The sequence below is a fragment of the Anas acuta genome, chromosome 16 (genome assembly GCF_963932015.1).
Source record: "Anas acuta chromosome 16, bAnaAcu1.1, whole genome shotgun sequence".
NCBI classification, from domain to species: domain Eukaryota; kingdom Metazoa; phylum Chordata; class Aves; order Anseriformes; family Anatidae; genus Anas; species Anas acuta.
Window position 1 is genome coordinate 12,211,461 of NC_088994.1, and position 12,459 is coordinate 12,223,919.

General features: G+C 36.9%; 1 long non-coding RNA gene across 1 annotated transcript; it reads left to right on the plus strand.

Annotated features, from left to right (window-relative positions):
- Positions 1–7,807: 7,807 nt before the first annotated feature.
- LOC137865482 (uncharacterized) lies at positions 7,808–9,362 on the plus strand. Its single transcript, XR_011101920.1, has 2 exons — positions 7,808–8,025; positions 8,105–9,362. It is a non-coding gene; the product is annotated as an uncharacterized lncRNA (long non-coding RNA).
- The last annotated feature ends 3,097 nt before the right edge of the window (positions 9,363–12,459 follow it).

The following is a 12,459-nucleotide window of genomic DNA, read 5'->3' on the forward strand; positions in this document are numbered from 1 at the left end:
GCTAACTCACAGTGCAATCTGTAAGACTCCTTCCCGTCAGTTCTCCTTGCACTATGCTTTTCCATTATAACTAGTGTTATGGAAACCATTATAACCATTGCAAACAGAGTGTGCCATTACCTTTTTTCTTTGCCATTGCTTATATGCCACAGCAGAACCTTGAAGAAGATAATGAACAAAGCACCCTACATGGGCTTTTTTTTTTTTTTGCCAGGAGTTTACAATTGATTTGTGAGAGAAGTTATTATTAAGAGCAAAAATTACAATATTTAAATCTAGGCATGAAGAGTAATACACAATTCAAGAAAGTGTGTAGAAAATTTTATCACTGTTAATACTTGTATGTGATAATTCTGGTCTTTAGTCCCATTATACCCAGATGCTGTGCACACACAGGAAAAATGATGGCCCCAGCCAAGGAAGCTTACTTAATAAGAATAAGTGGTACAACAGGTGTGTATATTCAGAGATGTGGTAGTACATGAACAAACATTATCTAAAAATGTGACAAAATCAGTTGTTTTGATAGGCTCTCTCACAGCCTACGCATTCCTACATTTTCTGTGTATATTTTTACTGAAGATCTGTATTTATGGGGACCTCTTCCCAAGAGTGAAGGCCAACAAAAGAGACTCCATAAAAATACTTTCAGGATATTTTAGTGAGTGGGTAATTGAGCTTTGCATTATGAATTTCCTGAAAAGGAAGTGGGTATGAAGAGGTCTGAAAATGAATGCAAGCACTTCATTTTGGTGAAAATAGGGGTTTATGCATAAAATCTGTAATCTTTTTCCAATGGAAATTGAGTCAGTTTACTTTTTACTCAAGCAATGGAAATGTTTCCTTTGATGTTGATGGAAGCAAAACTATTGCCAAAGTTGGGGAGAAATGGGGGCAGATGCAGAAGGAAGGTGAGACTGAACAGAAGGTTAAGTATTTTCTCTGTTTTACTGGAAGAAGGCAAACAACAAGATGTAATTCACAACAGGAACTGCATATTTCCCAGTTTTACATTTCAGCTGTCATTGGGTTCATTGGCTCAGATGAAAAAAATATTTATTTTTAAGATTTATTTTAGAACCATGCTCTGGGAAATAAGTATACAGTGACTTTACTTAGATTGGAATACTTGGAAAGCCCTTGTAAAATGTACTTCCAAAATTTGATTTCACTTTATCAGGAAGGCTCATGTAAAGCCAAAAGCAACACTCTTTCCTTCCTCCTTGAATGCTTAGAGACTGCTCAGAGTCTGCTCACTGAGTATTGTATACATTCCATCATTATGTGCCTCTAAAAATGAAAAATAGGTCAAGAAATTGCAAGGTGAATGAGTTAATATATAAACCATTATCAAATTCAAGTGCTATACAACTGAATATCTTCTATTTAATTATGAGGCAGTAGAGTCAGTACAATGTGGTGACATTAATCATTACAATACTGAAATTTTGTTACCATGGTGTGTTTTTTAAAAAGAAACTCTTTTAAGATGTAAATTAACTTTGTCTTACAATTTCCTTCCTCACACCCTCAGTCAAGCAGTAATCATTATTTACAGGCATTTTGTCAAAAGGATAAGTTGAGCTGCTAGAGCAACTCAAAGACCTTATTAAGTACTCCCATAACACTACTATCGTTATTTTGGTCCTACTGTAAAGGCATTCAATTTCCTCCCTGTCTTTTTGCACCTTTTAACAGACATTTTAGTGGTCAAAAATTATGTGCAGTGGTAGCTATAAGGTTTAATATCCTTTATCTAACATGAAAAATGGCAAAACAGGCATTTGTCCCTGCCTTTGGCCAACCCAGCTCTCAGGACAGCAAAATATGTCTCTAAGCCCTTCTTGCTCTTTCCTCTAGATCTCACACCAAGTGTAGCTCAGCTAATGAAGGAGAGTCACTTTTGTGCACATGTGCTCATTAGAGCTCGCTTCTGCAAAGTCTACATATAAAGACTGCAAGACAAGCAGGATTTTCACCTAATACTCTAGATCTCCAACACACCTCACTTCTCGTTTTGTGTCAGAACATGTAACTTGGATTCTCAGAGCCAGACAGCAGCAATGACTGGGGTGTTTTCTAGGATCAGACCACTGTCGGGGGAAAAGTAGCTGGGAAAAAAATCTGTGAAACCTTGGATCAGGGCAAGGGCAGAGATACTGAGGAAGCGTTTATGAGCCAGGCTGAAGACCTGCTGACTAGATGTGGTCAGGGAGCAGACAAGAGAGAAGTTTTTGGATGTGAGAAGTTAGAGCAGCTGATAACATCTTTTAGGCAGGTAACTGTGAATGTAAATCTGTGGTAAAATAAGTATTCCCACATATATGAAGCCAAATTTTCCACTGGGTTAAATTGTATAAATTACCCTGATTTTGACCACAAGCTAGTCCCTGGAAGGAAGATGTTGCCTCTACGAAACAAATATTCTGTAATTGTAAAGGGCAACAATTTTGTGCTTTCTGAACTGGAAGACTATTGTCAATAAGTTATGGTTAGAATAGAAGTTCATAATAAAGCCTGAAGGAGTCAAATACTCAAATGCCACTGAACTTCATAAACAGATGAGTGCTTACATCCTTTAGGCTCCTCTTGTAAATCTGAAATTAAAAATCTGGCCTATAAACAGAAAAAAAATATTAGATTGAAAGAAAGATTTGCAAAAAAAAGTATGGATCCAACCTAAATCCTTTGTTCATGAGAAGATGATCAATATATATTAGACATACACAACTCTAATGTGTTTGCTCATCACTTATAAAATCTTCTGATCTTGAACCCTTCTTGAATGTTTTTTGTTTCACGAACTTTATTATTATTATTATTATTATTATTATTATTATTATTATTATTATTATTATAGTTTTTATTGCCAACCATCTAAATCAAAATTCTCTGAAGGAAGAAAAATTATTTTATCCATTCTATGATCATTGGCTCAGTGTCTAAGGAAGGTTTGCAAACCTATATCTTTTTGCTTACAGGCAAATTCCTCCTTTAGAAGAGCTGCAAAGTTTTTTTGTGTAGATATTTTAAGTACATCTTGAGCTTCTAATCTCCCATTAGCATGTAATTCAGAGCAAAATGAACTGACTAGAATTCTTTTTGATTTTAGTTTAACTTCAGCATTTCTGTCTTTTGATCAGAATCAGTTTGTCCCATCGTATCCATCAGAGAAATCACGCCCATTTCCTTTCAGCATGGAGATGCCACTTCACTGTGAAAAATGAACTGCACGCAAATAAAAGTGAATTTGTGTAGCTTCTTTGGTAACAGTTTGTCAAGAATGCCTCTTCTCAGTATTGTTTCCTGAGACAAGAGTACTATTTCTAAGGATGCAAAATGATAGCTGTGTCTGGCATATTACAGAATCTTAAAGAGACCATTAAATCCAACTACTCTTAACAGGGTCAAATCTTTTACAAGTATTTTTCCAGTATTCATCTTTGCACAGCCAGTTAATGGATTGCTGAACCCCCACAAAGCACATTTTCTGTGATTTTTCCATGTAGTTTCTCTTGGTAAGAATTTTTGACAGGTTCCATATAATCTGTTTTTTCCTACTTTAGTCCACCGGGATGATTATTATCAATAATATAACCAGGTTTTATTTTTTTAAGATATCAACACTGGCAACTGCTTCAGGACATATACTTTCAGATTTTAATCAAGGTTTGAGCACTGCATATCTATGACGCTTTTAGAAAAAAAAAACACAATACTTTAGTACTGGGAGGTGGCCTGATCATGGATTTTAGATTTCCTGTAGCTCTTCATCACTACAACAAACATTCTTTAGTCGTCTCTTTAATAAAATAAATAAATAAATAAATAAATACATTAATAACATTTGCATGACTGTGTAGGACAAATGATGGGAGAACCATCACTTACCATATTTCCATACACTTCCACAGAAATTCCAGTCAATTTTGTGTCTAACATATGTCAGAATTAAGAGATTAGCTCTGACGAAGAAGCAAGTTTTTGTATTGCTGCAGAATATTCCCTTTGTTTAGGTGGACTCACATTATGAATTCCTGGCAGTTCTGAGGCAGTGAGTGCACAGTAGGTGGCACTCACTGTCTTGAGGAAATAGTATCAGTGCACCTTCAATAAGAAAAAAGAAGGCAGCCTGTAAGAAGGCAGCCTATCTTATCACTTGCAAAATTAACAGCTCTGGATAGATAAATCACTAACTGTGGATCAATTTAATTAGTGTCCTGTCAACGTGTGCAGTCACCCTTTTGATCTATATCCATATGCATATTTGTGAAGTATCTATCATATGGTTTACAAACCAGGCATTAAAAAGAAGGAATCAGATGATCTGATTGAGGCAGTGACTGGGCTGGGACAAGGGGTCATCACTCATGTTAAACTTATTAAGCATATATGCTATTGATGTTGTATTATTGCTCAGACATTGGAGTCATTCCCTGCTATGTGTCTCCCCTATCAGAGATACTTGCGATACATTTAGACAACACTAGAATACAAAAGGATAAAAGTGCCTTGTTCAATATAAAGTGAGTGCCATTAAGTAATCATTACTTAACCACACACTGTTGGAAACCTGTACAGACAACATTTAGCAGTGTAAAAGTCACTTCCCACTATTAATCACTTTTAATTTAAGATACACATACCCGTGTATCTTAGTTATTTTTGCTTGACAACTCATAATTGCTAGAAAAATATATCAGAGACTGGCAACAAAACTTAGCTGTTCATGCTTAGCTTGACTTTAAAGGAACCTAAAGCAGAAGCTACATGGTATGAAAATGGATGCACACAATTGTTTTGTACAAAGTTGTGATAGAAACTGACTTTATAAATGTTGCATACAGGATTGGTCAGAAGAAGAGTTGATAGTGACATTGAAAAGCTAGTATCAATAAAAATAAAGTTCAAATCAGAAGACATACTTTTATATAAGAGCAATATACAGGAAGATAATATTTTTTTCCTATAATTCCTTAATGAAAATGTGGATTTTAAATTGTTCCATGCTCCATGTATCAAAATTAGTAAGGGCAAAATTCAACCAGCTTTAACTGGATTTAAGAGTGCCACTAGAGCAGCTGGACATGCAGCATACATGCTGGTAATGAGAATGCTTTTCATGCACTGTATATATACAGCATAACAGTGCAACAAAGATTCTTTAAAAATCCTTAAAAAAACCACAAAACCAACCAACCAACAACAACAATAACAACAACAAACAAACAAACAAAACAAAACAAAAACAAAACAAAAAAAAACAGAAAAAGAATTACTTGTCCTATTACTTGTCCATATAAATTATTTTAACTTACGTCCTACACTGAGAGATAAACTAGTGATGCAAACAAATAGGCTCTCAATGGTCTCTTAAGTAGTTTCTTCACCGGCTAGTAGCCTCGTGCTTCTGTTGCGGACATCCAAGCTATGAAAGCTGAGGGACGCAGATTCTCTAAGCTCCCTCCCAAAGAAAAGCTCATGTAGTATTGGAAGACCTAGTCCTCACATCACCTATGAAACAATTTTTGAAACGGAAACGTGGACCAAAGGTACAGGAAGGAGAAAAAGAGAATGGGTTGAAACGAAGGAGCTGCAAACTGGCCATCACACTGCACACAGCTTTTCCACATGCATTTGGGAGCATCTGTATGTGACCGAAAAAAAACCACCAACCCAACCCCAAACAAACCAGCTACATTGTTGGGTGAGGTAAGAAAGCCCCTCTGGAGAATACCCAAGTTCTGATGCTTTGTGGAAACCTGATTATACCATCTGACATTATTGATGTTGACAGCAATTGTAAAGTGAATTTGGAGAGATTAAATGTATGGGGGTATTGTCTGTAATTTTTAATAATCCTCTTCCCTTAGATTCTGAAGAAAAGGAACATGATTGTTGTGGATGTATTAATGGAATCTGCCTGTCAAAATAATGAAATTGAAAAAAGCTTTTATTGGGTATGTATATCATAGAAATGCTAGCATTATATATGTCCCTTGTGCCAAATATGTTACCACAGCAATACATGGAGAAGCATCAACAAGAATACAGGATATAATGATGCTTAAAAATCCCACATATATTGACATTGATATAAAACTAAACAGGTCAATGAGCCACATTCCAGTTAATAAACTGTAACATTTTATATTAGCATTTCATATTTGAATTTTTCTTTAAGTATTATTCTAACAGGAAATTATTAACACGCCTGGACTAGAGATTCTAAGTCGTTGCTGTCAGGTGGAGTTACTGTACCCATTTTCTCTCCTTAGCAAGCTTGAGCTTTGGAGGTATTATATATTATTCAGCTTTTCAGCTTGAGGCTGGTACTTTCCATGTATGATTGACCAGTCAGATACAAGATAAATGGAAGATGAAATCCAATCAAATAATTGCTAAGGACTGTAGTAAGACAAGTATATAACAGATTCCATAACGCAGGTCTGTAAGAAGTACAGTGGACACTAAAGTTTGTGGCAGTCAGTAAGGTCATGTTATGACAGGAAAATATAAAATAAATATAATTTTGTTAAAATAGAGATTGCAATTATTTATTTCCAGCTAGCACTAATGATTCAGCTGAAATATATTATCTCGGGATCTGAAATTCATTAATTGGGAAAGCTGTTGTAAAATGAAACCAGACAAGAGTGACAAAAAATGGCAGCAGATGTGAACAAAGCACCTGGATTGATTTTCCAAGGAAAAGAGAAGACTGAGGGAGAGATGAAGATGACATCATTTTTCATATATGTTGCCATTGAATTGTTCTCTCTGTCTATGGAGACTAGGACAAGTAGTATATCATTTCACTTTCATTAAGGGAAAATGGAAAGGGTCAATTTTCTAATGCTAGTATAGGAACAGACTGCTTAAGGATACAGTGGTATCATCATCTTTGAATAATTTAAAACACGTCTGGTATGAATTGTCAAAACATACCTGATCATCCAAAGAGGAAAGTGGACTAGATGAGAGGTTCCCAATCTGTATTAATTGCCTGCAATCTGCAAGTGGTTTAAAGGAAATATGGCATCCAGGAGCAAAGATGACTTTTTGAGGACCTTAGCTTAAAGATGTTTTTTTTTCAGTGGTAGTAGACTTCATACTGCTACTATTATAACACAGGCTAAGCACATGTTAGGAAACCAGAACTGTTGTTAGAGCAGGAAACTGGAAATGGGGATTTTTTTTTGTTTAGTTTTTGAATTGATTTTTGCAAGTAGTGACTCAACTACTTTCTGTGTTTTAGTGTGCACACATAAACCAGATCACGTATCTGCAGGAAATTTGCATGCCTGCAGATGAAGGATTTCATCTCAGCATATAAAGTATGACACTGCCATCCTATCTTCAGGATTTATGATCTAGTTAGAGAGTATATGATCAGGAAATTTTAAACAACGCAGGAAGAAATGAATCTCAGCCATTAAATATCAGGTTAGTAAGTCAAAGTCAGTCTTGGTAAGGTAGGAGATGCTTTTTTTCTCATCAGGCACTCCTAAGGAAACAAAATCTAAAGTTTGTGCTGCAGCTGTGAACAGACGAGTTAAATAGTGTAGTGAAGCTGCAGAAATGTTATCGGGTGTGAACGGGGAGGTAACATCTTTTTCATAGCATATCACGTAGCCCAGAGACTGCTTGGAACAAGAACCTGGGTGAAGCACTCAGTAGTGCTTGCAGGTGGGTTTGTTCAGAGACTCATTTATTTTTCTTTCCCATCAAGAACAATTAATTTCTGTCTCTAAATGTAAAACAGCTGTTGCTTGTCCTTGTTAATCACATGATGGCAGAGATCAGGGCCTGCGGTCTCTGTGGGCCAGACTGTGAACGTGACTCCTGCTGGTATGTAGCGCTAGTCCCGCTGAACCTGAGGAGCTGCAAAAGTCCCTGCCATGGAAGCATTGTGCTTGACTGACTCGGGCTTCCAAGGAAGAGAGGATGCACAGGCAAATCCTAAAGCTTTCCATTCAATTAGTGAACACCCCTGCTGCTGGCCATAGGAATGAACTACAGCTGGTATCAAAGAGCTAAACTGGGATGTCATTTTGCCATCCGTATACATGTATAGCAATTTGTTCTTGTGTATGTATTTCAGAAATGACTAAAATACTTGAAACGGTTATTCTACCTCACCCTTGCTTCAGCTGCTGGCAACCATTAGACTGTTTGTCTCTTCTTTGTCGAGCTGGCATTGCTGGAAGCAACACCACTGGCATGACAATGATTGACAGGAGACACTGCACTGAGAGGCACTAATTGGGTGAAACAGGAGCAGCAGACCACAGCTCACTGGGCAGTCTCCAGGAAAGGTGAGGGGGCTTGTAAAGTGACCTGGACTCCCTCCTGACAGGGAAAGGACTAGATGTGAGGGCTGAACAAGAGAGGAAGGAAATGACTGTGTGATCTATAACCCCAAGCAGACATACAAGCTTGTGTTATTGAGTCAGCTCTTTGCCGTGGAAGGAAATGATGTGAGTGACTATTCTTTTTGGATTAAAAAATGAGAATTACTGTGGTGCCTGAAAGCATGAGAGAGCTCTTTGCATGCCCTATCATCTGGAACATGCTACCTTCCTTTCCATCCTCTATGCTGTCACATTTTTCACATCGTGGCTTGGTTCTTACTAGAAAATCTCATGGAACACTTCTTCATTTATCCCTGCATGGACTGCATTTTCTCTTTCTCTTGGAAACATACTATTCAGATCCCTTTGACAATTACAGCAGCTGTTTAAAAACAGCCAAGATGGTACCTCTTAATCCAGCTGCTTCAATAAATAAATAGACAATTCATTGCCCAAATGAGTATGACTACACAGAAATAAAGTAAAATAACACCATCATCAAGAAAAAGGCTTTGAGAACCTCTGTGCCACCTCATTTTAAACATAAGCTTAAATGCTAGGCTTGATCCTGACGTGGCTGTATGTGCCTGTTATTCTCTCTCGACATTCCTTACAGAAACATGGGCAGGCAGCTCACTCTTGCTGTGGAAAGAAAAGGGTGTATAGTACAGGAGAAACACTGTCATTCTCTAATATTCACAACCTGATTTTCTTTCTGTATGGCCAAGCTTTACTTCCACATTAGTACTAAAATTTCTCTCTCCACTTCAGATGGTGAACTTTTGTTTTACAGCTGGTATTATGCCTTTGTATTTGCTAACAAGGTAGCATGGCAGCACACATAAACTGTACTGTGAGACATATGCTTTTCTTTAAGTACTTGAAGATTTTCAGGAATCTATATTTATTTTTATTAGTAATATCTTTATACGAATATTAAACAGCTGATAAGCTGGCACAACATCTATAACAATTTATGAGACAAAATTTCTGACTTCCAAATGGCTGCCTAATTTTATAAGGCTTACATTAAGATTAACTATGCTACTCAGTAACTGGAGGTCTTGTCTTCATAATCAGAGCCATCAGACACATTCTGGACGACTTGAAGAATGAAAGATTCCTGTTAATAATTGCTGTGTAGACAATGAAATAATATATTTAACCTTGCCAGTCAAGTTTCAAATACCTCATCACAGCTGAAAAACATGAAGGGCAGAAATTCTGTAGAATGCATTTGTGGCTGAGAATGAGGTAGTAAGAGAGGGAATAGAATAAAACAAAAACACAACATGCTTTTGGTTGGGGAAAAGATCAAAGGTAAAGGCAGAGCACTTGCTTTTGGAAATCTCTTCAGGAGCAGCATTTCATGCAGACGCCTGCTGGGTGCCATCTGCTGCTCAGTGCATTTGTATGGTCTGTGCCAGGGAGACTTTCAGGAAATGTTTACAAAAATGTGCAGGTTGCTGATATAACATATCACAAAGTGAAAAGTTTAGTTATTTTATTTACACCAACCTTTTCCTTTCATAGATCATGTTTTCCAATGAATTCATAACACACCTGGCATACTGGAATCTGAGCACTAGCTTGTATCTTAGAATACTTCTGTAGTATGAGTAATTAATACACTGATTACACATTTTTCTTCACTGATTCTTAAAATGAAACTAATGCTTTTCAAAATGGCCTCAACAATCTTTAGGCTCTTGATAGTTTACAAATGGGAGATACTATGAACAGTAGCTAGATTCAGTGGATTTTCACAGAGCGTGAATATACAGAGAATGTAATATTCAGCAATTTCTGCCTCGTCCTGAGGAACCTCTTATACTGGTGATGGAAGCTTCCTCAAGCTGGTCTCTGGTAGAAAGAAGTGATGCAGGATTTATTTACCTAAAATATACTTACTCCACCTCTGTAAGGATAGGGTTTGCTGGGATGTACAGTGCCAAGCATGGCACCATCAGAGAAATCTCAGGGTCTGATGTGTAGACTATAGCCATCCTTTAAAATCAGTAGAACAGACCCGTAAGGCTGAGGAAGTTTCCCTTTTAATGACTTACATGAACACAAGTTAGTCAGGGCTAAAGAAACTCTACAAAAGCGATGAGAGTGCAGACTGTTCTTCTGCAGGATTTGGCTCTAGCTGTCCCACTAGCTCTATGTCACCAAGAAAACACCCATCCAGATTCAGATGAAGCAGCTGATGCAGACATCTGAAGGTTGAAAGTTGTTTGAATACTAGATAGATTTCTTGCACACAGCTTTAACATCTTAAATATTTTCTTGTTTTTCTCTCTCAGAAAGGAACAACAAGCAATAACAGGAAATTTATCTAAACAGCCATCTACAAACCAGTACAGCCCCTAGTATCTGTCATTCCTTTTGAACAGACCTGGTATAGCCCCTCTGTAATCATACTTTCAGGGTTTATAACACCCTGTTCCGTCTTCAGTGAATGCTCTCACTGTGCTCCTTTGCCAGTCTTGTGCTCCCATTTGTCTCATGCATTTTGGACTTTTTACCAGAGCAGATTAAGTAGAACAGCTGCCTCTACAGAAATCAGATTGATGCACATGATTACATGGACTGTTAACTTTGGTTTAAAAAAATTATTTACCTGCCAACACTCGCAGACACCTTCACAAACCACTTGCTGATGACACTTCTGTTCACCTTGGAAAGGACGTGAAATGAAGAACACAGTGTGACATTCTTAATAGATTGTCTAGAATTTACCACAGTGCTTGTACTGGATGATTCATGTCATGTCCAACAAATATAACTTTTCTAAGAAACTAAAAAGATTTACTGAGGAACTGAAGTCTACATTACTGTACTATTAAAGTAGTTACCTATCTTAATTTGATGATGCTTCTCTAAGTTCCATACACAAAACACAGAAATTTCTGAGAATGTAGCAAAATATCTGCTTTTCAGTGCAAAATAACTTACGAGCCAAGTTTTCCACATTTTGTACAATAGTTTAAAAACTAAAATTTTGACAACTAGTGGGAAACTTTATATAATTATTTTATTATGATCTGTCAGTGCACACTTGCATAACTAGACAGAAAATTCTATCAGAAATTTCAGCAGTGAAAAGAGCCTAGCTGAAGCAGAAGGTATCCATTTTCACTGTGGAAACTATCTAGAAATCTCCAAATCTAATGAGTTACTCTTAACCAAGATAGCATCCACTGGCAATTTTGCCTGGTGTGTCCTGATGTGGACCACATTTCTGACAGCTTCCCTACACTCCCCAAATCTCTTGCCTAATCTTAAGGGATTTCTGTGGTCTTCATTACTACCACCAATCCCAAGTGTTAGAGATTCCATGAGGAAGGAAGAATAAAGAGCTTTAAAAAATGAATTTCAGTTTCTGATTTTTTCACCATGTAGATCACATTGTGAAGGATCTCTCAGAAACTGCGAAGAATAGATTTTTATTTTTATTTTCCCCCCAGTAAAAGCATATAACCTCCCTCCCCCACTCCCCCATTAATCTAAGGCTCGGGACTAAGGTTAAAAACAAACAAACAAAAAATTATGAGACTTTATCATAATGAGAGTTGGTAACCCTGGCTATTCTTTTGATGTGGAAGAACAATGACATGGAAGTCATGTTGCATAAGTAAATAAATACTTGTAAATTATTAGATGCTCTGTAAACCAACAGGGATGAAAACATTAGTGGCTACCTCAAAAACTTTGTTGTAGTAAGTAACTTAGCAGAAGCTCAAAGATACCGCACCCTAAAATGGCAGCTTCTGCAAAGAACAGCTTCTACAAAGCTGGAATCACACATTCTAAAGAGGTGGAATTGATGCTTTCCAAATGTGCTTCATTTTTAGCACTATTTTATTTTGATCTTGTAAGGAACAGTTCTATTTATGGAAACTTAGTGATCCTCTAAAAATGGGATGCATTCATTTGCTATCTCAGATAAAATGTGCCATGTTGGAAGATAAATGCCTAGGATCTCTCAAAGAGAAAACAGACAAACAATTGTTTTGCCTTTTGAGAACACTGTTTCTTTGTCATCCAGAGATAGAGCTCTGTGGATCTTTTTAATCCCCATGAAGAATTTTGCAAATATTTG